The sequence below is a fragment of the Anastrepha obliqua genome, chromosome 3 (genome assembly GCF_027943255.1).
Source record: "Anastrepha obliqua isolate idAnaObli1 chromosome 3, idAnaObli1_1.0, whole genome shotgun sequence".
NCBI lineage: Eukaryota > Metazoa > Arthropoda > Insecta > Diptera > Tephritidae > Anastrepha > Anastrepha obliqua.
The window spans coordinates 132,400,499-132,425,525 of NC_072894.1; the positions used below are offsets into that span (position 1 = coordinate 132,400,499).

The 25,027-nt window shown below is 35.6% G+C and overlaps 1 long non-coding RNA gene across 2 annotated transcripts; it reads left to right on the forward strand.

Annotated features, from left to right (window-relative positions):
• Positions 1 to 975: 975 nt before the first annotated feature.
• Positions 976 to 12,951, forward strand: LOC129242922 (uncharacterized). Of its 2 annotated transcripts, none has more exons than XR_008582224.1 (4): positions 976 to 1,249; positions 1,316 to 1,554; positions 12,643 to 12,759; positions 12,807 to 12,951. It is a non-coding gene; the product is annotated as an uncharacterized LOC129242922 (long non-coding RNA). The 2 variants fall into 2 exon arrangements; XR_008582223.1 differs by having other exon boundaries at positions 12,820 to 12,951.
• Positions 12,952 to 25,027: the final 12,076 nt, after the last annotated feature.

Below are 25,027 nucleotides of genomic sequence, written 5' to 3' on the forward strand. Positions count from 1 at the left end.
GTTGCGGGGCGTTTTCACGGCGTGAGGTACATTCGAATTTGCACGCATATTTCACGGCAATGCAATTTGTATGGAATTTGGCAGCCATTTCGCGTGAAACGTGAAGCTTAGTACTATGCTAATACTTATGAGCAGCTGAGAGATGAGATTAACGGTGATTCTAAGATTTTTCTCATCTCACAGCATAAAGACTACTTTATAAAAACTACAAAGGTCTGCGGTTAGCCAGGTGACAGCGTTCCCACGACAGACAGGTCAACGCTGCGACGACACGGTCTTATTCTTATATTCGGTCAAAGACTGTGATTTCAGCAGCTTTTCTCAGCATTTTTGAGAAAATAATTTATTTTGTTACACCAACTACAGAAATTGACTACTGCAGTAGAATAAGAATCCTAAACACAAACCTCACTTTTTATGACCTGTACGTTTAGGTCGGTTAGAAATGTGCGGACAAGAATTATTTCTAGTTTCTAAAAACAAATAATTGGCGAGTACACTCCTATTTGTGGTGTACGTCTTGATGATTTTCCACAAATGGAGGGACCTACAGTTTTAAGTCGACTTCGAACGGCAAATGGTTTTTCATGAGGAGCTTTTCCATAGCAGAAGGGGCGACTGCTTTTTCTATCATAGCTGTTTCAAGCACGGAGATTCGAACCTACGCACTCCCGAATGATAGGTATTCACCAACCCAAACCCCTACGGCGGCCGATATTGACGTTAGAGAGAAAAAAATTCGCATGGTACCTTTTGAGAAAATAAATTCGAAATGATTATTAAAATATTATATAACAATTTAATTGTTCAGAATATTTTTGAACAGGTGGCTTGTAATCTCTAAAACACAAACGAGAAGTTAGACTTAAACTTTAATTAGAACAATCTCAAAATTTGGGTGATAAATACTACTGTAGAAGAAATTTAAATATTTCTAAAAAAAAAATCCCAGTTGCGTCAGTTTAATTTCATGTGACAAATTGCATTTGATTTAAAGCCTCGTTGGAACCAAGTGTTCCCAGAGGAGTACTTTCATGCTTACATATGCAAGCAAATCCACATCGCCACTATCAACAAAGGAGCCAATTAGATTTTAAAGCAAAGAAAATTCGTTGAAATTACAAGAAATACGAAGCATTACAATTCCAAAAAGAAATTTTCGAAATTAACATTTCTTCCAACTAATTGCAACTGATAAGAAATCTCGCAACGAACGACGTCCCAACAAGTGGGGGCACTTCACGTACGAGTATGTATGCATGCATGTGAGCAACTAGCAGAACTTTTGACAGCAGGACACATAAATTTCCCACAGACATTTACACGATATTTCGGAAGACTGAGAAAATGCTTCCAATTATGGCAAGAAAATCTAAACAAAGAAAGGAAAAGTAAAGTAAAGTCAATTGGCAATTAAATACAGGAAGCCTGCAACGCATTTCGTTCGATTTTTCTTTAATTGCCAGCGGAAGCGAAACCTATGAAAATTCATCGTCAGCGCATTAGTGGAAATTGTTGCGATTTCGAAAATGATTAAGCGGCATATTATTAGGAGTAAGTACTTCACCAGCACACCCAATTTGAGGTTTTCTTGTGCTTAATTTTTTGATTTTTCACACGCGTGACAGCGAACCGTCTAAAGTAATTAGGGGCACTAATGCATTTTTTTGTTCTACTTGGTTTTGCTTTGCCCATGCCACTGTTTGGTCGTCGTGCTGGGCACTCATCCATGAAATGAAAATGAAAATCGCAGCCAACATACTCAGTATTCAGCACCCATTCTCTCAGTCATTGCCATCCCCTGGGTGTTCGAGGCGTTTGCTAGCTAGCCAATGACCATGGCCGTGTTGTTGGTGTTGCTGGCCAACAAACTGCCACGCGTTCCGTTTCATGGACTTTTGGATGGCATGCGGTAACTCAGCTGTTTAGTTGTAGTTGGTAAAAAATGTGCTCAACATTTTTTTTTAATTGGTAGGTTGGTTGCACCTTTTTTTAGAATGCTTTGCGGAAGCTGCTGCTGATTTACATCAGACTTGCACTATTGTTTCAAACACAATAATTTCCGTGCATTCGCTGATATTCAAATTTCCTAAGGGAAGCCCGTAATGAGAGCACATAATTAAATTTGTTTTGTGTGTATGTATGTACATACATATGTATTTATGTTGCGGGACTCCTGGAATATATGGTTAATTGGTCAGTGGAAGCTGCGTACCAACGCGGAATGTTTATCGAAGCATATTTCCTGTAACAATATCGTATCCGGTAAATATAAACAGTTTTTTTTAGCCATTTGAAACTCGTGTTTATGGAAAATTTAAATTTTTTGTAAAATATGCAAATGGTGGAGAAAAACTAAAAAGAACAAAAACAAAAGTCATTATTTTCACTTCCATATTTTTTCGATTGTCATTTGTTGTCTTTTGGTATGCAGCGGAATTTCATCAGTGTGTTTCCTTTTATTCATCAGTCAATAAAAAATGTCCTAAAATTCTTTGTTTTGCAAGCCTGGTAATTATAAACTGACTCGTCCATACTTGAATGGTGTTTAGACCAAGCTTCTACTTTGACCAAGATATTGATGCTGGAGTCCCAAGATATATTCCAACACTTTAGAACGGAATAGTTTTTTATGCAAAACTTTTTAGAGATTTATGCCGAATGGCCAGTCGCCCACTGGCTGTTAGAGAAGAATTCTTTTAGAAAAAACCTTGGACTCCAAATAAATCTTTGAAGCTTCAGAGTGATGTTATTTTGACTAGAAAGTTAGAAAAATGGTCCGTCCAATGAAAGTCTTAATGTATTTTATAAGATCTGAAAAAACCTTGAGGCACTTACGGCGTATTGACATCCATCGATCTGCAAGCTCCGCGACGAATGACGCTAGAGCATTTGGGCTAAGTTTCAAAAAATTACTACCAATGAAAAGCTGCGCCACCATTTTCCAAGTAGCCCTGATAGCTCTACTATCTCACACAATGAACAGACGAATGATTGCGTCTCTGTCCTAAACGCGCTGGGAGCTAAATAGGTTGGGTTGAAGTGGTAGCCACTAAATCAAGCGTCACATTTGAGGCAGAGTATCATATAGCAGACAGGGTACCATATAATTACATACATACATAATTGGCGCGTACACTTCTGTTAGGTGCTTTGCCGAGCTCCTCCTCCTATTTGTGGTGTGCGTGTTGATGTTGTTCCACAAATGCAGGGACCTACAGTTTTAAGCCGACTCCGAACGGCAGATATTTTTATGAGGAGCTTTTTCATGGCAGAAATACACTCGGAGGTTTGCCATTGCCTGCCGAGGGGCGACCGCTATTAGAAAAAATGTTTTTATTAATTTTGTTTCACCGAGATTCGAACCAACGATCTCTCTGTGAATTCCGAATGGTAATCACGCACCAACCCATTCGGCTACGGTGGCCATATAATTAGTGCCAGGATATCGACGAAAAGACAGACTGGCTCCTACGGACCTACTAAAGCATACACCAGGGAGGCTACAGGCAACAAGAGCGATTTAATCGGCGACTGATAGAATATCCATCATAGAAGCAGACTAAAGTGTTAGTCTCCCAACAAAGACGATAAAAATTAGTGGCTTTAATTTGAGCAGAGAGGACCTGCGGAATCTTAGTAAACTACGTTGCTCAAATCTGCAGCGACAGCCAAGCTGCGCTCATGGCCTTAGGCAGCCCCCCAACCACATCAGGGGTAGTCGAGTTCTGTAAATCCAGGCTGAACTATGTTGGTAGACAAAATAGCCTGATGCTAACATGGGTACCGGGACACGTGGATATCGTGTGTAACGAGGCCTCTGACTCCATAGCTGGGATGTCAAAGAAGTTGGCCTCAGAGCCCGTTTTGCCACTCCCTGCAGCCATCAAAGCCACGGTTAGCAAATTGCGAGCTTGGCAGACTGAGAGAGGCAGCAGATGGACTAAACTGATGTTACCTGTCATGTCCGATCAACTGTCGCAAATGCTCATGTTATTAAGTAGAAGGGAGTACAGACAGCTGGTTGGCCTGATGACGGGCCACTTTCTGTGAGCGAAGCACATGGAAAAGGTAAGCATCTAAGACAGTGTGCTCTGCCCAGCTTGTGAAGAGGAGGATGAGACGGCGGACCACCGCCTACAGATGGCGCGTTACTTAACTAATTCGAAATTTGGAAAAAGACCCAGAAAAATATTTCAATTTATCAAAAGCGCTCACATGCATAAATATGTACATATTTATGTACGGGCAACCATGTGCAGTGCAAAAATCCAAATGTTACAGCGTACTATTGACCTACAAGAGGGATATTATTATGAGCATGTATACGTATATACATACACACATTCATACATATGTATGTAGCTGTAAAGATAACCCATTAATGGTAAATAATTAAATTTCAAAATAACGTTTCTTTCATACGCATGCGTCACTCACTTCCTTTTCCCTATCCTCTACTCGGGCCAAACTGTACGTTTTTATTTCAGCAGCATCTATGAGTAATAATAATAAAAAGCTAAAGCAAAACAAATTGGCATCAAAAGGAATGAAAAGCATGCAAAACAACTTTACGAAATTTTCTACTAAAAGAACATAAAAACAACCACTTTATTTCACATTTCGTTTAAATGACATACAAACAATCGTAGATTCAGTAGCAGCCTGCATCCTTTAGGCATATTTTATATTTTATGTGCGTGTGTGTGCGTTTTTAATTTCGTTGATCGTAGGTAAGCTATGTATGATGGCATCTGAAATCAAAAACCAACGCACAACCCGTTTAGCAAAAACAACAAAGGGCACCATCACCACCACCATCATCGTCCGTACGATCATTATTATAGCCTTCATTATCTGCTGTGCCATAAAGGAAATACCAATGCCAGTGTACGCATTCTCCAGAGCCAATGCTTGCAGAAATTACAGAAGTTCACTGGCCAATAAATGGAATCTTCAATGTGGACAGACACTACTACACTGAATACATACATATAAAAAAATATATATTTGTCTGAATGTCTGTAGTATTGCGCAAATAAACAGTCAAGGAAAGGACGCAGTGAGCAACATTCATACAAGCGATCACATATCGTACTTTGATACTTTACCCCTTTGCCAAGTAACAGCCCAGCGTCTGCTTGTGTCACAAAAACAAGGGAATTCCTTATATCAACATGTCGCCAGCAACATTCATGTGTATTCTCTTAGTCTATAAGCACGCATGTTGCTTTGTTGGAAAGCGTGTTGCTATGCGCACAAATTTATATTTTTTAGTTTGAAATTATCGGTCAACTAGCACTGTTTTTGTTTTTTTGTATTTCGCCTCATCGATCTCTCTCTCGCTCTCTCTCTCTATCTATTTAGCTCTCTACCCCTCTGCGTGTGTTGAGCGTTCCACTTTGTGAAGTTGCTCTCGCACCCCCGCGCTCTCCTGTGAAATCGGATCGCACTATGGTTTCTTCATGGTCATGGTCATGAATTTCCAAATATGTATGTATGCGTGTATGTACATACACGTGTAGCTGTTGTGCTCTTCGATTGTCAGCTGGACGGATGTTGGCGTCTATTTGCAGCCACGAGTTTGTGCCACATTCGACATTAATCAAAAATTATACCACCATAAGCACAAATACTGTTAGCGTCCACTGCATACATACAAACTAGCAAACGAACGAAAACGGCAAGCAACCAAATCACCACTCCACAGCAATGTTAGGAAAATAGAGAATGTTGATGAACATTGATCGCATGATCGCCAGCAACATTTCTTAGCAATAGCGGCGGAAGCAGCAGCAGCAGCATCAAGTTAAAGGCTTTCATGCGTGAAGCACGCTGTACATACATACATACGTCTATATTTATATGCACTTCTATTCCATTTCCCATGGCCATTCCCACATCATTGCCGCTTGGTTTGTTCTTTGTTTATTTTCTGGTTGCTTGGCTATTTTCGATTGGATTTCGCTTAGGAATTTCACTGCATTTCCTTGCTGCTGCTATTGCCTTGATTTTCGCCATGCAATGAGATAAAAGTCTACAAGCCGCCGAGGCTGTGACAATTTTATCGATTTAAAATTTGTGTTATTTGCGTATGCTGTGGTTTACTGATTATTTGTGAAATGCTAGCAGTGGGAAATGTGCACACACATACATACATACATATGTACGTACAATTGTTTGAGTGCCGAGTGTGAGAAAACTCAAGCATGTTTAAGTACTGCTTTGAGATCAAAGGCGAAAGGATAACTGAGGAATGGCCGAAGTGTGGGTACAGTTGCGACCAATTAAGAAATGATCGATAAGCTCGTTCACTCCATTCCACTGCATAGTTTGAGGATCGTTTTATCGTTGAAACCGAAATAAATTGACAAAATTTATATGCTATAAATTAAAGCTGGTTCTCGTGTATTAACTACAGATATATTTACATATTTGTACTCTTACACATATGCATACATACATATGGATATACAATAACATCCCTATAAGCATTTGACTATCAAATATCAATTTCGATGTATGCATGTTTGTATAACTCATATTGCATTAAACAGCTATAGATAGCACAGGGACTATTTTTAAATTTCGTATATATATTTTAATTTTAGTATTATGAAAATAGTTTTATGAAAATAAATGTAGCTCATTCTTCTACAAAAACCATATGAACCCAAGTTTCAAACTTTGTGCAAATGAAAAATAAATTTAAAAAAAATGTTTTCAAAATTTCACACTTTAGTAATAGAATTTATAGAAAAATTTCGAGTATGCAGTTTTATAGCCCATACAGTTTTGGCATAATAAAGTGCAAGTTTTAAGTGAGTTGAAATTGCGTTGATTTTTGATCATTTTTTTTTTTTTGTGTGTTGGACATTTTTTCCATATAAAAAAATTTCGGGCATTACGTGGTTCATTTGAAAAATACGCAAAGATAATAAGTATTTGATTGTTTGAGGTAATTTTTTTTCTTTTTCGACGTAGTCTCCTTTTAGGCTTATACACTTCGTCCAACGCTTTTCTAGTTTGTTGATCTCTTCCGAATAATAGGATTTGTCCAAGTGTTAAATATAGCGATTCGCTTCTGCAATCACCTTCTCGTTTGAATAAAATATTTTTCCCGCCAGTCATTTCAAACTGGGCCAAGTCTGGAGAATAGGAAGATGTGAAAAGAGTTGGAACTCTATTTCCATTGAATGTGCGACCACAACTGCTGAGGCGTGCACCGGTGAGTTGTCGTAATGGGAAGGAAAATCACTCGACATCCTCGATTCAAACGAATGCTAAACACAAAGAAATAGACCGATCTTGCTGAAACTTGATGTGTGTTCCACCCAGAGATGCTACTAACTAAACCAAACCTCGCAGTAGTGCCATCTCTGCGGCTTTGCACGGACTTTTGGTATGGAGAAAATGCACAAGATCGCCAGCAAAACAAAAATGTTCCAAAGTCAACGCACAAGTTTTTATAGGCCTCTCGCAGTAGACAGCCCTTCTACCAACATTAGTTTTTTATTTGTAGACGGTTACACCTTTTCCACTTGCCCATTCCTCATATTTCTATATTATAAATTCACTCAAATTCTAAGCTTATAATTTGCATGCATTTTGTTCTGTTTTACTGGTACCTTAGAGAGGACCTTGAATAGATATCTCTGATATTCAGACTTCCTTTCGTTTGTGCTGTAGATGATTGCTGAAGCTTGTGCTGAGGTGCGCGAATAAACATGTTGTTTTTGTTTTTTGGTCTTGTTTTTTTACCTTATGCATACATACATATTTATATTATATTTAGATTCCACTGTTGATTGTTTCATTCTAAAATATTTAATTTTTTGAATGTAAACTCAAACCCTCGTACATCTGAATGCTTAAAGATTTAATTGGCAAAATACCTATACTCCTGCATAGGTTTGCCGCAGGACGTGATTGACACAAAAAAGTTGTCCTTACGCCCATTATTTCTTTCTTCTTTAACCCCTTCGCGCCGGAGTTTTATTTTCGCTACCGGAATACTTCTTGCACGCATACTCAAAAAAGACGAAAAATGTAATAGAAAAAATATGTTCTGCATACTTAAAAAGTCCTTAATTCCTTGCATTATCCTGGGACATATTGTCCCAATAAGGATTTATATTGGGACAATTTAATAAACCGTCGAACTTAGTTTTAAAAAATTTATTTGAAAAATTTAGTATTTTTGTGTTTTATTACAGAAAAAGTATTTACTTATGGTACGAGGCAAAACATTTGAAACAAAGTGCATTGTTGCATCCAGAGGTTCTCGTTTCTTTTTGCAGGGAAGTGCATCGTACGCAACGACGTCGAGAACTACCTTTTAATGGTAAATGATCACATATATTCAAGAGCTCGGTACGTTTAGATGGTCTTCCACCAGTTCGCCGAGTTTTTAACTCCTTTTGCTTGGTTCCTTCCGCAATAAGGGACTCTGCTAATGGGACTATGAACTGTATCAGTGTTGATTTCTTACGGTTCAGCTCGTTATGCACAATCCAAGCATTAACACTTGAAAGCATCAGAATCTTGAAAAAAACCTTTTTCCACCACTTTTGGGATTTCCGGTTAATATCGTATACCCCTGCTTTCTGATCAGCTAGATCTACGCCCCCCATCAGACGATTATAGTCCACAATAGCTAAGGGGCAGGCAACTTTTTTCTTGCTCTCGAGAAATACTTTGCTTTCTCATTTCGTTTCCCATTGATGCATGTTTGCTCCAATAATCATGTAATGATGGCAAATAGTTGTAGTGCATAATTATAGCCACGCCTAAAAACACCTCATCGGTTAATGCTCTATTAGTTTTCTTCTCTTTATTAAGTTTTTTTAGTCGCTGATTTGTGCACTGTGCAATAAAAATACACAAACTTTTTCGAAAAAATTCTCTAAATACACGGAACTCGGTAGACCCTCTGGGAAGATCTACCAGAACTTGAGAATCTCTTTCTAATGGCATTGGAAATTTGGGTTCGAAACATCCATCTTCTATGATGACCTCTTCCACAGTGTACTTTTTCTTCGACATCTGGGAAAAACCATATTGGTACAAATAAGTCCCATGTAAAATGCAAACTGGGACAATAGATCCCAAGACATACAAAATTATATGCTACTCACCTTTACTGATATTCTAAGAATGTATTAAACACAATATAGGGAGAATTCTAAGTGCACTATTTACTGATTCGATGCTAACGCAATGACGATCGCGAAACATAATATATGTTTTTGACATCGTTTGTCTTGCCATATCGTCAAAATTTCTCAACACGTGCTTGTTAACTGGATCAGTGGTGCCACGTATATTATAATTACGAATTTTTTTGGGATTTTTTTTATAAATGAAACCAAGAACTTTTATTGGTACAGTTAAGATGGAAGTTTTATTGAATAACAAAACTAATAAATAACTTTGTACGAGGCTGGGACATATTGTCCCAGTAGGCGCGAAAGGGTTAATATTTTAATTAATTTTTCTGCTTTCCTAATCCACTTAGGAAACTATGCATACATACATACATACAAACTGTGCATTCTAAGGAAATCCAATGCAGTTCTTTCTAATCTCCGCTGCAAATGTTTGTGAGCGTTTGCATAGAATTTTAATAGATATGCACCATTCAAATCCACAATAAAGCGCGCATCAACACATATCGTAGACGCTATAGACGACAATGAAATATATGTATGTATATATGTACATACATGCATACATAGATGGAACAACTTGTATTCACACACGGCGCTGCATTGCATCCTGATCATCCTCACTAAAGGTGTTCTTACACATGATTCAGTTACAACATATGCACATTTGTTACGCTAAGTAATCGACGCGTATGTGAGGCATTGAATGTAATCAAAGGAAAAGCAAAAACAACACTATATGTGAAGCACTGCTTTATCCATACAACAACATGGCGTATTCAAGGGTGTAGGAGGGCTGCAGTAAAGGAAGGTAGTTAGGCATTGCATTATTGCCAGGATGTTAAGGTGCATTGTGAAGAGAGTAAATGACAGTGGCGGCATTTGCGATGGTGGTGTTGGTGTTGGTGCAGCAGATGCCCCAGCCAAAACGGTCGTTCATCATAAAATTCGATATGCAATCTGCTGTTTTTTGAATTGAATTGTTTTTTCTTCTAGATTTTTTTGTTCAGAAAATTTAACATATGTATGTATGTGCATATGCATGAATGTATGCGCATTTCTACATGTATGTATGTATGTTCGTATAACATACGTTCAATCTCTCCGCGTGTGTAAAATCTATGGGAAATGCATACTCCTGAATAGAATAAATTTTGAAATGGCACATACATACATACATATGTACGTGCCTATGCATGTCTGTATGTGTTTGCTTCTTATTGATGACGTTGATGAAACGTTTCGCCTGTTTGTATGCATTTCTCATGTAAATAAATGTATGCATATTTTGGTTAGAGTTGTTATATTTCAAGATTTATAGCAATTTTTGCATCGCAAGACTTTTTCTCACGCTATGAATAGCAAGCATTTCTGCGCCTGCTCTTCGCTAAGCCATATGGAGGGATAAATAAAGGATATTTGCGTAATGCGGGTGCAATTTACTCAAGTGTGTGGTTGTATGCTTTTCTGCACCGCATTTCTAAGGGATAATAGGATTTGTGCAGAACAATTTGCACGTTTGAAATTTCATGAAAATAGATTTTTGTTTGGAGACAGATTTTTTGTTTTGTTTTATGAAGAATTGTGAAAAAATGCATACTTATTGCAGGTGTTTTTGAATTTAAAAACAAAATGTTGAGCCTTTCATAGCATTTGAGAATACATATGTTTGTATGTATGTAAATGTTGATATGTAAGGCGATTTTGCAACTAAATTTGTATAATTGCAGGTTCAATAAATTCATCTATCATTTTACCTTTTAAGCGATTCCATGTTAAGTGGTCCAAGTATCGGGGGTTTTTTAAGAGCTTGAAAATTAAAATGATAATATAAAACAGAAATATTGTTGGAATGATTTTTTTTATAATTCAGTGCTTTTTGAATTGGCATAATACCAAAATTTGATGGTCTACAAAATTGTTTACCATACTTTTTGTTTTAATTCTTTTATTTTACAATTTTCTTCAAATTCTTTAGAATTTCTCAAAATTTTGTACAAAATTTGAAATTGTGAGTTAAATGAAGACTATAACGCCTTTTTATTAAAGAAATATAAAAAAAAAATTAAATAAAAAAAAAAATAAACACTGAAAAATTTGCAATATGCAGCGCTGCTATTATTGTGAACACAGGTGTACTTCTATAGCTACTCACATGCTTAATCTAAACAAATTTTTATTCATAGCAAATTAAAAATTGTCTGTCCAATTAACCAAAATAATAAAAACTTTTTCGAAGAAAAGCTATGCAGCCGCCATTTTTGTATTGCTTAAAAAAAAACTAATAAAAAGTAATAAGAAATATCCAATAATTAAAAAAAAACAAAAAATATGTTTAATTAAAAATTGCCTGTGGAGTTGATCAAAAAACAAAAAAAAAAAATACTTCGTCGAAGAAAAGCTATGCAGCCGCCATTTTGTTTTGTAATACATTGTACTTAAAAGAAAATAGTTAACAAAGTTAAGAAATAAATAATAAAATGCCTTTTCGAGATCTTCGATTTATCTCATTGCCCCGCTCAAAAAAATTTACAATATATGATTATTTTTTCCACCGCTATAGTGGCTTTACTACTCGATATATTGCAACAGAAAAACAACTAACAATTTGTAGCTCACTGAAGTTGTAAATTCACAAGTTACTTTGCCGGTAAATAGCAGCACCTTCATTTGTTTATAGTTCTCCAAGATCACCACCAGTAGTTGCGCATCAGGGAATTGAATTACACTTTTGTAGCAGTTGCTGCAATTAAAACAGACAGCCAAACAAAAAGTTAACATAGTTTCATACTCCCCAAGGCCGCATTTAACAGTTAACCGTACAAGAAGACACTAAACAATTATTCAAAAATCCGTGCCAATCGCAGCAATATAAAAAATTTTACAGCCTTATTGAAAATTGTTTTACCAAAGTTGTAGGCAATGTTGCAAACATTCACGTCAATGAGATGTGCAAAGAGATTTAAATTGAATGGCTAATAAATCAGCTACACAAGTAGGCAGCAATGGAGAGTGCAAGATGACCATAAACGTAACCCCCAATTAACCTTCACATTAAACACAAATTAAAAGAGAGAAAAACTGAAAAAAAAATCGAATTAACAACTCGCGAAAACTTGTAATATACGTACGCACCCACATTGGCCAACAAGCAACCAAAGAGTCGAACAACCAGTAAAACGAAAGAAACTTGCAAACAAGCTTACGAATGTAAAACAAGCCAATAACTTTGGGAGACCTAAATTTGTATTGTAAGTTTGACTGTTGGTTTGATTGTAGGTAAATACTCAGATTCAACGTAAAAGTGCAAAATTTGTACGTAAGAATTTATTCGATTGTACAGATTTAGAAAAATGAAACCTGTGCTAACTCTTCCTTCTAGAACAGGCGGGGAGTGTTAAAGAAATAAAAATAATAATAATAGTTTCCCGCCACTGGGTTTTACACTACTGGAATGATTTTTAAACTGTTACAGCAACAACGATCACTGTAAACCCTCCGTTGGGCACCCAAGTCTGGCGAGAAAAGTCTTTTTCGACTTTGGACGTGAATTTAACATATTTCTACTATAGTTAACGACTTGAGCTTCCAGGTAAAATTTAATTTTCTATCGATTTATGCACATAACCTTTTTAAAAGGATTCTCCAACAGGATGAAAAAACGGCAAACCAGGGTGCCCAATCGAAGGCTTTAAAAAAGGTGTCCAACGGAGGGCTAAAATAATAATGAGCAAAAATTGAATCTTATTTGATAACGGCAGATGAAACCACATTTTCAGTAATCTCTATTGTTTAAAAGTTTTGTACAAGTAGCAAAAAATGTTTGCCAAACAGAATATCGCCTCTTAAAGTGCAAAGCCCCATAGCTAACATTAGTGCCAAAAATGAGATTCAAAACCCGAAGAAGTGTAGGCGTCCCTAATGATCCCAATGTTATATATGACAAGACAAGGAGGCCATAAGGCATGCGCTCAGAGCCAGACCGGACGCAAAAACCGCACCTACAGCACCAACCCAATGGCGACGGGTTTGGAATGTACTCCGAGGCTTGCCAAGGTTTTAACGGTACGGGGGTAATCACGGCAGTAGCTCACCAGCTTTAAAGCGCCAGATAAGGCTACTCAGGTGGTAGAATACCGCAATCGCCAACGCATAGATCAAAGATCAAGCTCCAGGTAAGGAAAAGGGTAGTCCAAACAGAAAGCAGTACCGTCACCATTAAGGTTTAGAAGGCTGTTAAAACCGCAAATCATTTAGTGTTACCCAGGATGCACGATTTGCGCTACAGCTTCGGGGCTTTAATAACAATAAAATTATTTAATAAACTGTGTATTTTGGTTTCGCAGTGAAATCATAACACAAATTTTACAAATGAGGAAGTAAATTATATTATGAAAACGATGTTTTATTATAGTATAAAAATACACAATTAAATGTTTATCCAAATTGTAAATTTGGTAGTGCGGATGAATTAGTTTTCACTTACCTAACGCTTACCAGAACGTTGTACCAACGGCTAAATACTTACGTCAGAGACTAACTGCAGCATAAATCGCGCATTGCCGACCAAAACCCAAAAAACCATTTTTTACTAAAAAAACTAAAAGCAGCAGTAGCACCAACAGAAGCTAAACGGCCTCAAATTCAAATTGTGTAAAAACTGGAAAATGATCTGTTAATGTCTAATGCATACTTTTGTATGCATACACACACACACATACATATATATGAATACATATTTTGTCATTGCAATAACGCCAGCAAAAAATGAAAAAGAAAAATTTGAGAAAAAAATTGAAAAGTAAGCCGCGTTTGGTTGTGTTGAGACGCGCCTGCGCAACACTGGCAATGGGCCTATGAATTCTTTTATTCACATTTATATGCATATGTATGTTTGTATCAACGCATGGCAACAAACATATTACATACATGTGTACATCTATAATTACATTTGAGCACACAGAGTACGCGCCTGCTCTTCAAGTTTGAAGCTTAGCTCAGTTGCTTGCTTAGCTTTTTGGGCCTGGCTGCTCAACAAATACAAATTTTGTTTAACAATTTTGATATAGTATTGTATTGTAAATTGTGAAAAAGTGGAAGAAGTAGGTAATAAAAAAATAACAAAAATAAATAAATGCAACCTTGAGCGAGACCTTCGCCTTAAAACCTTTGATGAATGTTAAACAGCAGAAAAATGTTTTGGGCGAGCTATTTTTTTCTCTTTATAAATAAGGTTTAGGCAACTATATAAATTATTAAATAATATACAAATGAGTATACATACTTGAATTTGAAGCTGCGTATCGAAAATATGTATATGCAACCATTTACACAAAGTTTATGCGCAGGTGAAAAAATTCTATTACTTAGTACATTATTTTTATATTAAAATGTTTATTGCTTATTAATATTGTTATTATTATTATCTACTAATATAAAAATAATAAAAACAAAAACTTTAATGATGCGGCGGTTCACCAGGAGGGAAAGACGCAATTAATGATTTTTTACCCAAGAACCAGGCAATCCAATCCCTATGTTTAATCGGTCTCCGAGTATCCAAACCCACATAGTTCTTTCTGCTGTCACGAAGGTTCCGAGATATCACCAAATAACGTGTATGGATTAGGATATTATTCTGATGATGCTAAAACTACTATAACAAAATTGCATCAGCGAACTAGCCAATCCCCTGAAAATAAATCCATTGGTTTTAATGCTATGAGCGAAAAGTTTGTCTTCCTGCGAATCGAAAAAAACCAACTCGATAACAGCGCGTCAGTCTCGTTTAAACTGCCGAAAACTAGTAATGCTTTTCAAGCAGAGGTCTTCGCGCTCCTGCAGGCATGCAAAATGGTTAGGGCTCGCAGTTGGGAGGGTGACATAAATATTTTTTCCAATAGTCAAGCTGCGATCCAGGCCCTGTCCGCGCCATGTTGCGGCTCACTTTTGGTCAATTCCTGTAAGGAGGAGATCAAACGTCTCTATCGTTCAGGAAGCATTTCTCTTATCTGGGTTCCAAGGCATAGAAGCATAGAAAGAAATTAAATTGCATACGAGCTTGCCAGAAAGGGGTCTAGAAAACCGGTTTCACTTGTTTCTATCTCAGGCATCGGGGTCCCTTGCCCGTTGTTAAAGGGAAGCTGCACATTTTCTTTTTTAAAAAAGCGCTACACAGTTGGAGTTCTATCTCATCGTGTGCTATCTCAAAATTATTTTGACTACAGTACGATAGAAGCAGAACGCTTAAAGTACTGGAGGTTTCATTCAATTTACAAACTCATAGCCACTTCCCCATACAACCCCAATCGCAGAAGCTGTGGAGATCCTGCAGAGAAAGAGACTGTTATAGACTTCATTCGTAAATGTCCGCGTCTGACAGTTAAGCGGTTCAGGAATAGCCTAAGGCAGTGGTCCAGCCAAGATCGTTTTTCATTCCTCCACTACGTCAACAGCACTGAATGGCTGTAGGTGGTTTTTCTTCCCTTTAGTTTTGTTTTTTTTCGCAGGTAGTGGCCTAAATCGTGGTATCAAAACGGCGTTCTGGTGCTATTTGTAGTGTACTCGTGGTACTCTTGCCATCAAATCTACCTACCTAACAGAGTGCGTCATCGAAATGTCATCAGATCAGCAGAGAAAAAACGTCTATATATCAAAGCCTAACTTAGAGCAGAACCTAACACTTCTAAGTAAAAATCCATTTGTTTGTCTAATTCATTTAAATTCCACTTGAAATACTCATCCAAGTGCTGCTCAGAGTTCAAAATACCGATTTGTTATATTTAAACACATAAAGTACTATAATCATAAAGTTCTAAGTTCAATTGCGCGCCACTGAGCAGTTGAAAGATCATACGAATTTTTTGATGATAAGCGATAGGCAGTAGAAAATATCCTTTGCATTCGGGCTTTCAGTAGACATTTCGTCAATCTCGCGTATGATTAATGTTTTCCGTTGCTGTTGTTCTTTGCTCCTTTCTTTATACGCAAGTCGTCGATTTTGAATTGTGTAAAAGTATTTCCTTTGGAACTCAAATAAAACGCACTTTTTTGATGAGATATACAAGAAATGGAAAACTAAACGCTCACATACCCAGCCAAAAGCATTTAGTTATGAAAAAAGGAACTCCTTTGACTGAACCTTGTGTCGTTCAACACTCATACACGTCTTTAGGCACCAAGCGGGGAGAGAAGCCACTTGAAAGGGTTACTTCGCTATGGCTACCCACTGTGTCGCAGACATTTTTCCACCTCGAAATGCATACCCTTCAACGGGTTATCAAACAATAAAGAGAAAGAAAATGAAAACAATAAAACTTAGCAATTTCCGCTGAACAATACGATGCGCCCGCGGAAACGAAATGTTGTTAAAAGTGCATTTTCACAATAAATTCTACGATTTTCATTCAAAAGAAAAACCGGGAAAAGTGCAAAGTTCAAACAAGGAAGCGGCAATTGCTATTGCGATAATAAAAAAGGTGAGCCGGCATTGTGCTCGCAAAACGAGTTCAAAGTGTTTTCCCCATTTAGCGTTCTTTATGAGATAAGAAAAAAATGAAAAATTGAATTGACGCAAAATAATGATAATTTCTACAAAAAAAAGAAAAGAAAGCAAACAAGTTGCATAAAATAGGGAGGCGCATTCACCCTAATGATTGCTTTCACAAGGGCAATTGAGGCGCACTGATGACAGCAGCGGTGGCAGCAATGCATGACGAGTTCAAAGCTGGACGCGCCGTTGGGTTGGCAGAACTCCGGTACAAGGACGCGTCACACATGTCAATTGTTTTCCACCTTTTCCTTTGCGCATTTCAACTGAACAATCAAATGCTTTTCAGGCGCTTATGTCAGAAAAAAGAAAGATTTTTTGCTTTAATCTATTTAAAAGGGGAACATGTTTTGTATTTTTTCATTCTGAAACCACCGCTAAATAGTTTTATTGGAAAATTGTCGCTTACGTGTAGGCTAAGCGGAAGGGCGCGCTACGTAACTACGCACTTTCCGTACTTCATCCGTCGTTTTTGTGTTTTTTAAGGCATATTTTTGTTTATGATGAGTTTATCTTTTATTTGCAGCTAAACAATCACTTCACTTTGCCGTGGAAATGCGTGAAATCTCTTCCATTCAATGTCCCGTCGTGGCTCTTCGAAAAATCCTTTGAGAATTCATTCAATTAGTTGTGTCGAGTGCCCGCTTAGGAGTTCAGAACTGGTTGGTGCAGTAAACAAATCATAAAAAGGCAAATTAGTATTATGCGCCAGGAGGATTGTTTATTTTTCTTAAAAGTATTCTAATTTTTAATTTTGTAACTATTCAAATATTTGTTTATCCTTCTTGTATTTACAACAACATCTAAACGAAGTCAATTCTCTTATTGGGGAAATGCTAATGGTAATAAACTCAAGAGCCCGAAGGGGAAAACGGGTAATTAATTAGACGGTTATTTAGCTTTGTATAAATATTAGGGTGCATCATTCTCCATACACCCGAATTTTAATTTATTTTAAGGCTCTTTAGAATGTTTCAGAGAAATTTTAGAATTTGCGGCAGCTAGACTGATTTCGAAATATCTCCAAAAATCGAGTTTTTTATAAATAAAACTGGTTTTTGACAATATTTCTCCCAAAAAATCATCTCAGTTGATGCAAAAGCTTAAGCTTTAAAGGTCTTAAAAAAGTCGTCCCACATGCGAAGAGCCATGACCTAACATAACCCAAACCAAGTCTAACTAAGCAGTCCTCGTCCATTTCAATCGCTTCAAATTGTCTAAGGGCTAGTAAATCGATTCATCTTTACGTAAACGGACCGCGCACAACTCGTAAGTTCATTAGCACTTCAAGTAAATTATTCTTAAATAATCAATATAAATTCTTTTCTCAAAAGGCAGACGCTTTAGCAAAATCTATTCGCAACATCGTCTTTGGCAAATGTATAATACATTTTAACGATCAGCTTCAGAATTTATGCAAATAACTCCAAAAACATGATGTTATACAATGTCTGTGGCGGAAATTTTGTTTTCTACGTTTTTCTCACGTTTTCTGAAATTGTCTTCTCAAATATTTTAATCCAGTTTATGCTGTCTTTTTTATTTCATTGTTTAGTTTCTTAGGACATTTGCAATTTTAATGTGCACATCTTTAGCTTAAAATTCAGAAAAATCGAGCATCGCGTAAATAAAATTGATTTAATTGCGTCGATGATGAGTCAGTACGACTGACTGAATTGCGGACGCAGAGTTTCGTTATGCACGCCGAATTGAATTTAGAATTTTGAGTGGAGGTTACATCATGCTCGGAAGACTGCTACTGAATGGAATGAATAGAATTAGTTTCTGTTAAGGAAATACAATACTTACAGACGTTTTTCTTGTATATTCCCCTTCTTAGAAAGTTGGAAAAAGCGAAATGACTTCGTACAAATTTCTGAGAGAAGAATTTTCGCTTATTTCGTAAGCCGAGTTGGTAACGAGGTCTTGACGTTATCGATTGGGGTATGCATTTTTCTTGCTTCAGACTAAATATCAGCTTCATCGCCTTTAGCTTTTTTGATGATGGCTCCAAATTTGTTGTTGCATTCCCAAAAATGTTACATTCCAATGATGGGAAAACTTAGAGCTCGTCTTAAGAAGAAGTGGGCCAATACAGAAGTGTGTTCCCTCAAAAATGAGGTATTTAAATCTACTTATATAATCAGAGTTTTCATTTATTTATTTAGTTGTAGTATAGCTAGAAATGTATAATTTCTTGCAGACTAACTTATTTATCATTCAGTGACAATTTGAGAGTTTGCTTGGAAAATGAAGAAAAGAAGCCAGAGAATGTGAAATTTAATTTTTTATTTTTATTTACGGTATATGGACCAGTAGAGTCTGAACCCAAGCGTTGCTAAGTACATCAGCAAGCAGATTCAAGAGATTTGTGACTGGTTCGCGGTACGCCGAAAAGTTATGAAAATCCCACTAGGCAACTTAAAGGCATTTCTGAGCATAGTTCAAGCTCTTAATAAAAAAGAAAAAAATTAGAAGGGTCGCGTTTTTGCAAAATAACAAAATTTTTTATTTTTTTTTAATTGTTAACAAATATAATTGTTTTCCAAAAAGCTTTTTTTTCGAAAAATTAACCCGAAATAACGGTTTTAACAAAAAACACAAATTTTTTCAAAAAAATTCCAGAATTTTGTTTTTAAACTTTTAACAAAAAAATGTTTTTATTGTATTAACAAAAAATAAATTTTTGCTTACAATAGACTTTTATTCAAAAAACTTATCAAAAAAGAAAGGCTCCAACAATATACATATAAAATATTTTTTCAAACCACTTTTTTCCAATTTTAACAAAAAATAATTGTTTGGAAAAAAATGTATATTTTGTTAAAACCGTTGGTTTTTGCTAAAGTTCTTAAAAGAGTTTTGTAAAATCTTGTTTTTATTGTTTTTATTTATTATTTTATTTATTTTTTTATTTTTTTTTTAATTATTAACAGAAAATAATTTTTTTTTCCAAAAAACTTTCCTTCCAAAAACTAAACAAAATATACATTTTTTTCCAAAAAATTTCCAGAATTTTTTTTTACTTTTAGCAAGAAGCAACAAAAAAATGTTCAATATTTTCCATATATTTTTTTATATATAAATTAATTAAAAATGCTTACAATTAAAAACAAAAATATCAAAGTGTTCAAAATATATGAAAATATTTTGCTTAAAAAATTCCATACAAAAATTTTCTACATTGAATAAATCTGAACATTATAATTTTTTTTTAATTTTTGCAGTTTGCTTATTAATATAGGTACTCAAGTTGTAGGTTAAAACAGTTTTTGACCTGGAATCGTTCCTGTATAAAATCTTGCACTACGTAAAATAAAATTTAACGAAAATCGACCCAAAATATCTAATTGACCCGCTACAACAACCACTACGCAACCTAATTTAGTGCATTAAATACGCGCCAATTATTATTATTTTTTATTTCCTGGCCTAAGTTTGTGACAACGTTTAGCGACAGCCGTTTCTACCTACAAAGAACCATCTGACAAAAAATTTATATTTCATTTTAAAATTCAATTCATAAGAAATATTAAAACCTAAACAACTCAGCAAATACTAAGTAGTTCTTTCATCTGGTCAGTATTTGATCAACGGTTAGAGTGTTTTGTAATAGAGCACGAAATTCCGCTGTTTCAGCAACACCTGCACAAAAAGCTCATTGCATGCTGGATATCACTCACTCACAAATGCAGGCCATACATTTGCTCACACCGTCACTCTATCAACGATCACTCAGCGACATTCAAAACAATAGCTCCAAATTATTTCACCAGCACCTCCACCAACTTCCTCAGCCGCCATTGAAGTCACTTAAATACTTCCAATTACACTTCCCAAATGACGCCACAGTCGCGCAGACACACATTCATAAGACTTAAAATGATGCAAACACATGTGAAACTTAAGGTCAAGTCAAGTGGGGCTAGCGTCGTCTGTCCATTTACTCGCACAAGTTTGGCTATATGCTTGGCTATCGCGTTGAAAAATTGTCAATTTTGCATTGGTGCTGTGTAGTTTGGTTTGCATCTTGTTTTGTATCCGATCGAAAAAAAACTAGTTTTTTTTTTGTAGCTTTTTGTTTGTCAGCTCCTAACGCGCTCTTAAAGACGCTTGGACCTTTGTTAATGACTGAATTGCGCCATCAACACAGCTGCGCCAACTTTATACATGCTTACATACAGACGCACATGCATACCTGGTTAGTGGTAATTTGCTGCTTCAGCACCCGCTCCGCCTACCTCAACAATAGCAACAGTTTGGCTTCAATTTGTTTGATTCAGTTTTTTGATTTCAGTTTCTGATCTCAAATCACATCTCATCTCAACTCCACGACGAAATCTTAATTTTTCTTACATTTGCGTGTTTTATAGTATTACTTGTATGCTATAGTAACTTTTCATCTTGTTTCGTGCGATGTCTGTTTACTGTTGTTTTTGTAGTTTAGCATTGAACTGCGGCTGCGCCAACGACTACATCGTAATTTCATCTCATTGCATTGCATTAATTTTGAGGTTTTTAGCGCAATGTTGCACCCAAAGAGGTTTGTCTTGCTTTCGGTCTTGGTTATGGCTTTGATTCAATTTCGAATATGTTTTTCAAGACTTTGCCCAACATCTCAAATGCGTGGTATTAGCGTTAGAGTGGCTGAGTGGCTGAGTTGCTGGCAGCAGTCGTCGCTTCGGTTGAGGCCGTCAGCCACCTCAATTCGTCAGTATCAATTTCTTACAAATTGTTTTCTTGCAGCCGTTTGTGGAATTCATTGCTGAGGTTGTTGCTTGCTGTTGGCTGCAAGCTGCTTATTAAAGGCAATGTTGTTGTGCTCGTTGTAGTTGGCCATGACAAGTAACAGCAATTATGCCAATTCTTGAAATACCTTTTTTATTAAGTTTACTCGGTTTTTGTTTATTGCCACAGATTTTATCACTAACTTGAGAATCAAAGTGCATAAATTGCTGGCAACATACAAGCAAAAAACACATTTTGTTTACAAGCCATTTTATGAAGTAAATTAGAAATATTTTGAAATATCTTTAACCCTCTAAAGCACACGATGCCTAACCTCCTTTACTATAAAAATCAATTATTTTGACTCTACTAGTTTTAGTTCGTAACACTTCGCGTTCGAGCCCTCAAGTACAAGTTGGCCAACAAAAGTACAACAATTTTAATTAATTACGATGAGAAATTGTAAATTTAATTTGCCAGCTATTGGAAATACAACCAATGTTAATTAAATAAGTTGTTTATTCCTTTTTTTTGCGCGTTATGTTTTTTTGTGCGTTATGGGAAAACAAAATTTTAGGAGCAGCATTTTTGATTATCCGACCGCTAGAAACTGCGTATTTAAATATAAGCTAATTGAATTACTCCCAATTACCTTTGCGAGACTGTCCCTAAATAAAGCAATTCTCCATTAATGCTGTCAGGCTCTGCAATTCAACTTCTGCCTCTGTCAAGGATGTGATTAGTGGGAGTAACTATATACAAATGGAGTAATGCACGATTACTTTAATTCTATTTAATGAATGTGGTTGTGATCAAACTATCAATCAAGAAGAAGATGAAATATCTCTTTAATTTCTGCTATTAATCCTAATCTTATACGTTTCTGACTATTTCTACATTTTTCTCTAAGTTTATTTTAATTTCAGATGTATTACATTTTATTTACAGTTAAATTCAAATAATAAGATTTTCTAAATTGTTAGTTTTAAGTTTGCATTGTAAAAAATAATTGATTTCGAAATTTGTAACTTCCAACAACGTTGCATTATAAAAGGCTTAAAAGACTTACAGATACAGCCTCATTTCTTAAATGAATAAAATACTTGATAAAGATATTATCCAAAAAAATCAAAGACCTATGTTGCTTCACTTCAAAAAGACCGATCCTAGGTCAATTGGACCAAGTATTTTAGACATGGCCTTAAATTGTTATTGTTATTTATTATTGTAGTTGACTTGAGTATATTAAGAAATAAACTGAAAAAGTTAAATTAATTAAAGTTAATTTATAATTTTCAGATTTTTCAATGTTAAAGTGAATTATCTTCAGATATTTTTAATATTTTTATAAAAAAATGTATTCTTTGAGAAAAAATATACTTGAAAAAAATTGTTAATAATAAAAAGAATAAAAATTGTTATTAAACATACAAATTTTTATTAATAAAAATAAATTAAAAGAAAGTAGTTTTATTTTTTATTAAAGCATTTTTATTTAAATTGTATTAAATGTAGTAAAAAAAATTTTATTTCCAAAACAAATTTATAAAAAACTTCATAACAAAATTTTCAAAGTTAAAAAAGTCTCAAAATAACCAATTTCTTTTAATTTTTCAGTTTACTTCCTAATTTACTCAAGCCAATCAGTAAATCAATTTTCAGAAAAATTTAAGATCATAAAATAGTTTTCCCAAAAATGAACAAAAAAATAAAATTATTTTCGAAAAAATAAATATACAGGGAAAAATTCAAAATTTATTGATACGTCTTCTTTCGGCTGTGATTTTTTATAGTTCCCGGCTGTGTGAACGATGAAGTAACGAAGAACTTTCGAACAGTTGGAGATCATTAATAGGACTGTCATAGACATCTGAATTTTCAAGAACCAACGAAAATTCGCGTTCTTTTTATGAAGAAATAGTCCGCAGGGTTCGCGGTAAAAATTCAATAAAATGTGTCTTCCATAGAAAACCGGTAGAAACTGACTCATTTAAAAGGCGTTAATGGAACCGTTATGAAAAACAAAATATCAAAAATATGCACCTTAAAATTAAGTGAGTTGTTCAGCCTTAGCCGCCAAAATTAGATTGCCAATAAATTTAGAGGGAGTTCACAATCTATAGCTGCAGCACTGTGGAGTGAACTCAGAAGGTGTGGTCAACATCAGGCCGTTAACTGGCTCTCAGCAGTTTTGAAGAAATCAGCCGATTTGCTGACGTACTATAACAGGGGATGTGAGAGCGGTTTGTTTACGTCAAAACTGAGATTGTGTTGGTGATATAAGAAAAAGTATGCGCAGCCAATGCTCATATGACTTCGTTTCCGTTTGACCAACGACTGATCAGAAGAGCTTAAAAATACGTTTGAAATGAGCGGCTGCCGAATCCCTTATGACGTAGCAGTCAAAGTTACTTTCACAATTTCGCCTCGGGTGAACAAATCTTGTAATCTATCATCCTTGTAGCTGCAGTACTTATTCAAGAAATAATATATTATACCATTCCTCTAAACTATGCAGGGTCTACACTCGTGTCTTTAACTCGTACAATTTTTTACGCCTGAAACTTTTTTAATTTATTTTTTGTTTTACTTATTTTTACCCTCGAGGCCGAGAGTTCAAACTATTTCCTGTTTATCAAATCGCTAGAAATCCAAGCTTATATGGTTTTAAAACAAACATTTTTTTCTTTACGCGAAATTTCTTGGAAACAAGGAAATCTGCATGTTTTCTGCACCATTTACATAAAATTACCTACAGTACGTAGGTAAAAGTCTATGCAAGCAAATTCGGATGCGCAAACTTCCAAGAAGGAGATGACAAATAACTTACATAAACTGCTGAAATTTGCCGCATGTCTGTCTAGTTGAAAAACATGAATTCAAGTCACATTGTCAAGCCGCGTGTTACGAGCCTTCCATTATGTCCGCTCCTTGTAAAACTCTTTTCAAACATCTTACGCTGTACTCTGACATATGTACATACATACATACTATATGCTATGTAAGTTGCTGCGAAAAAATTAGTTAACTAAAATTTCTCTGAAATTTCACTTAGATCTTTTTTATTGGCCGCTTGCGCTAAGTTTACTGCCCTATTACGAGAGTCGAGTGAACAACTATAAAAAACGTAAACAGCCATACGAATATCTCATATGTAAATTGATGTGTGTATGTGCACATTTACTTATGTATATGTGTATATGTCTGCATTCAATTGGCGTAATAGCGGTAGGAGCGATTGCTACTCCGTAGCTTCCGCAGTAAAACGCAATGCTCCCACTTACAGCAATAGACATTGCACTCGATGCAATGAAACAACAACAACGAGCAATGTTAAAATGCAATCAATGAAATTGTAAAGCTGTCTACAGACTTCGCAAGAGACATAATCAAATTACATACTTAAGTGTATACAAATGAGCGATTGCATATCAAGTGATCGAAATATTTTGGACATTGTCGACGTTTTTCTGAAAATTTGTTTAGTTGCTGGAAGTAAAATGAAAATTAAAAAAAAAAAATTAATAATTGTGCGATTTATCTAATGTTGAAAATGTTGGTATAGATTTTTTTAAAGCGAAAT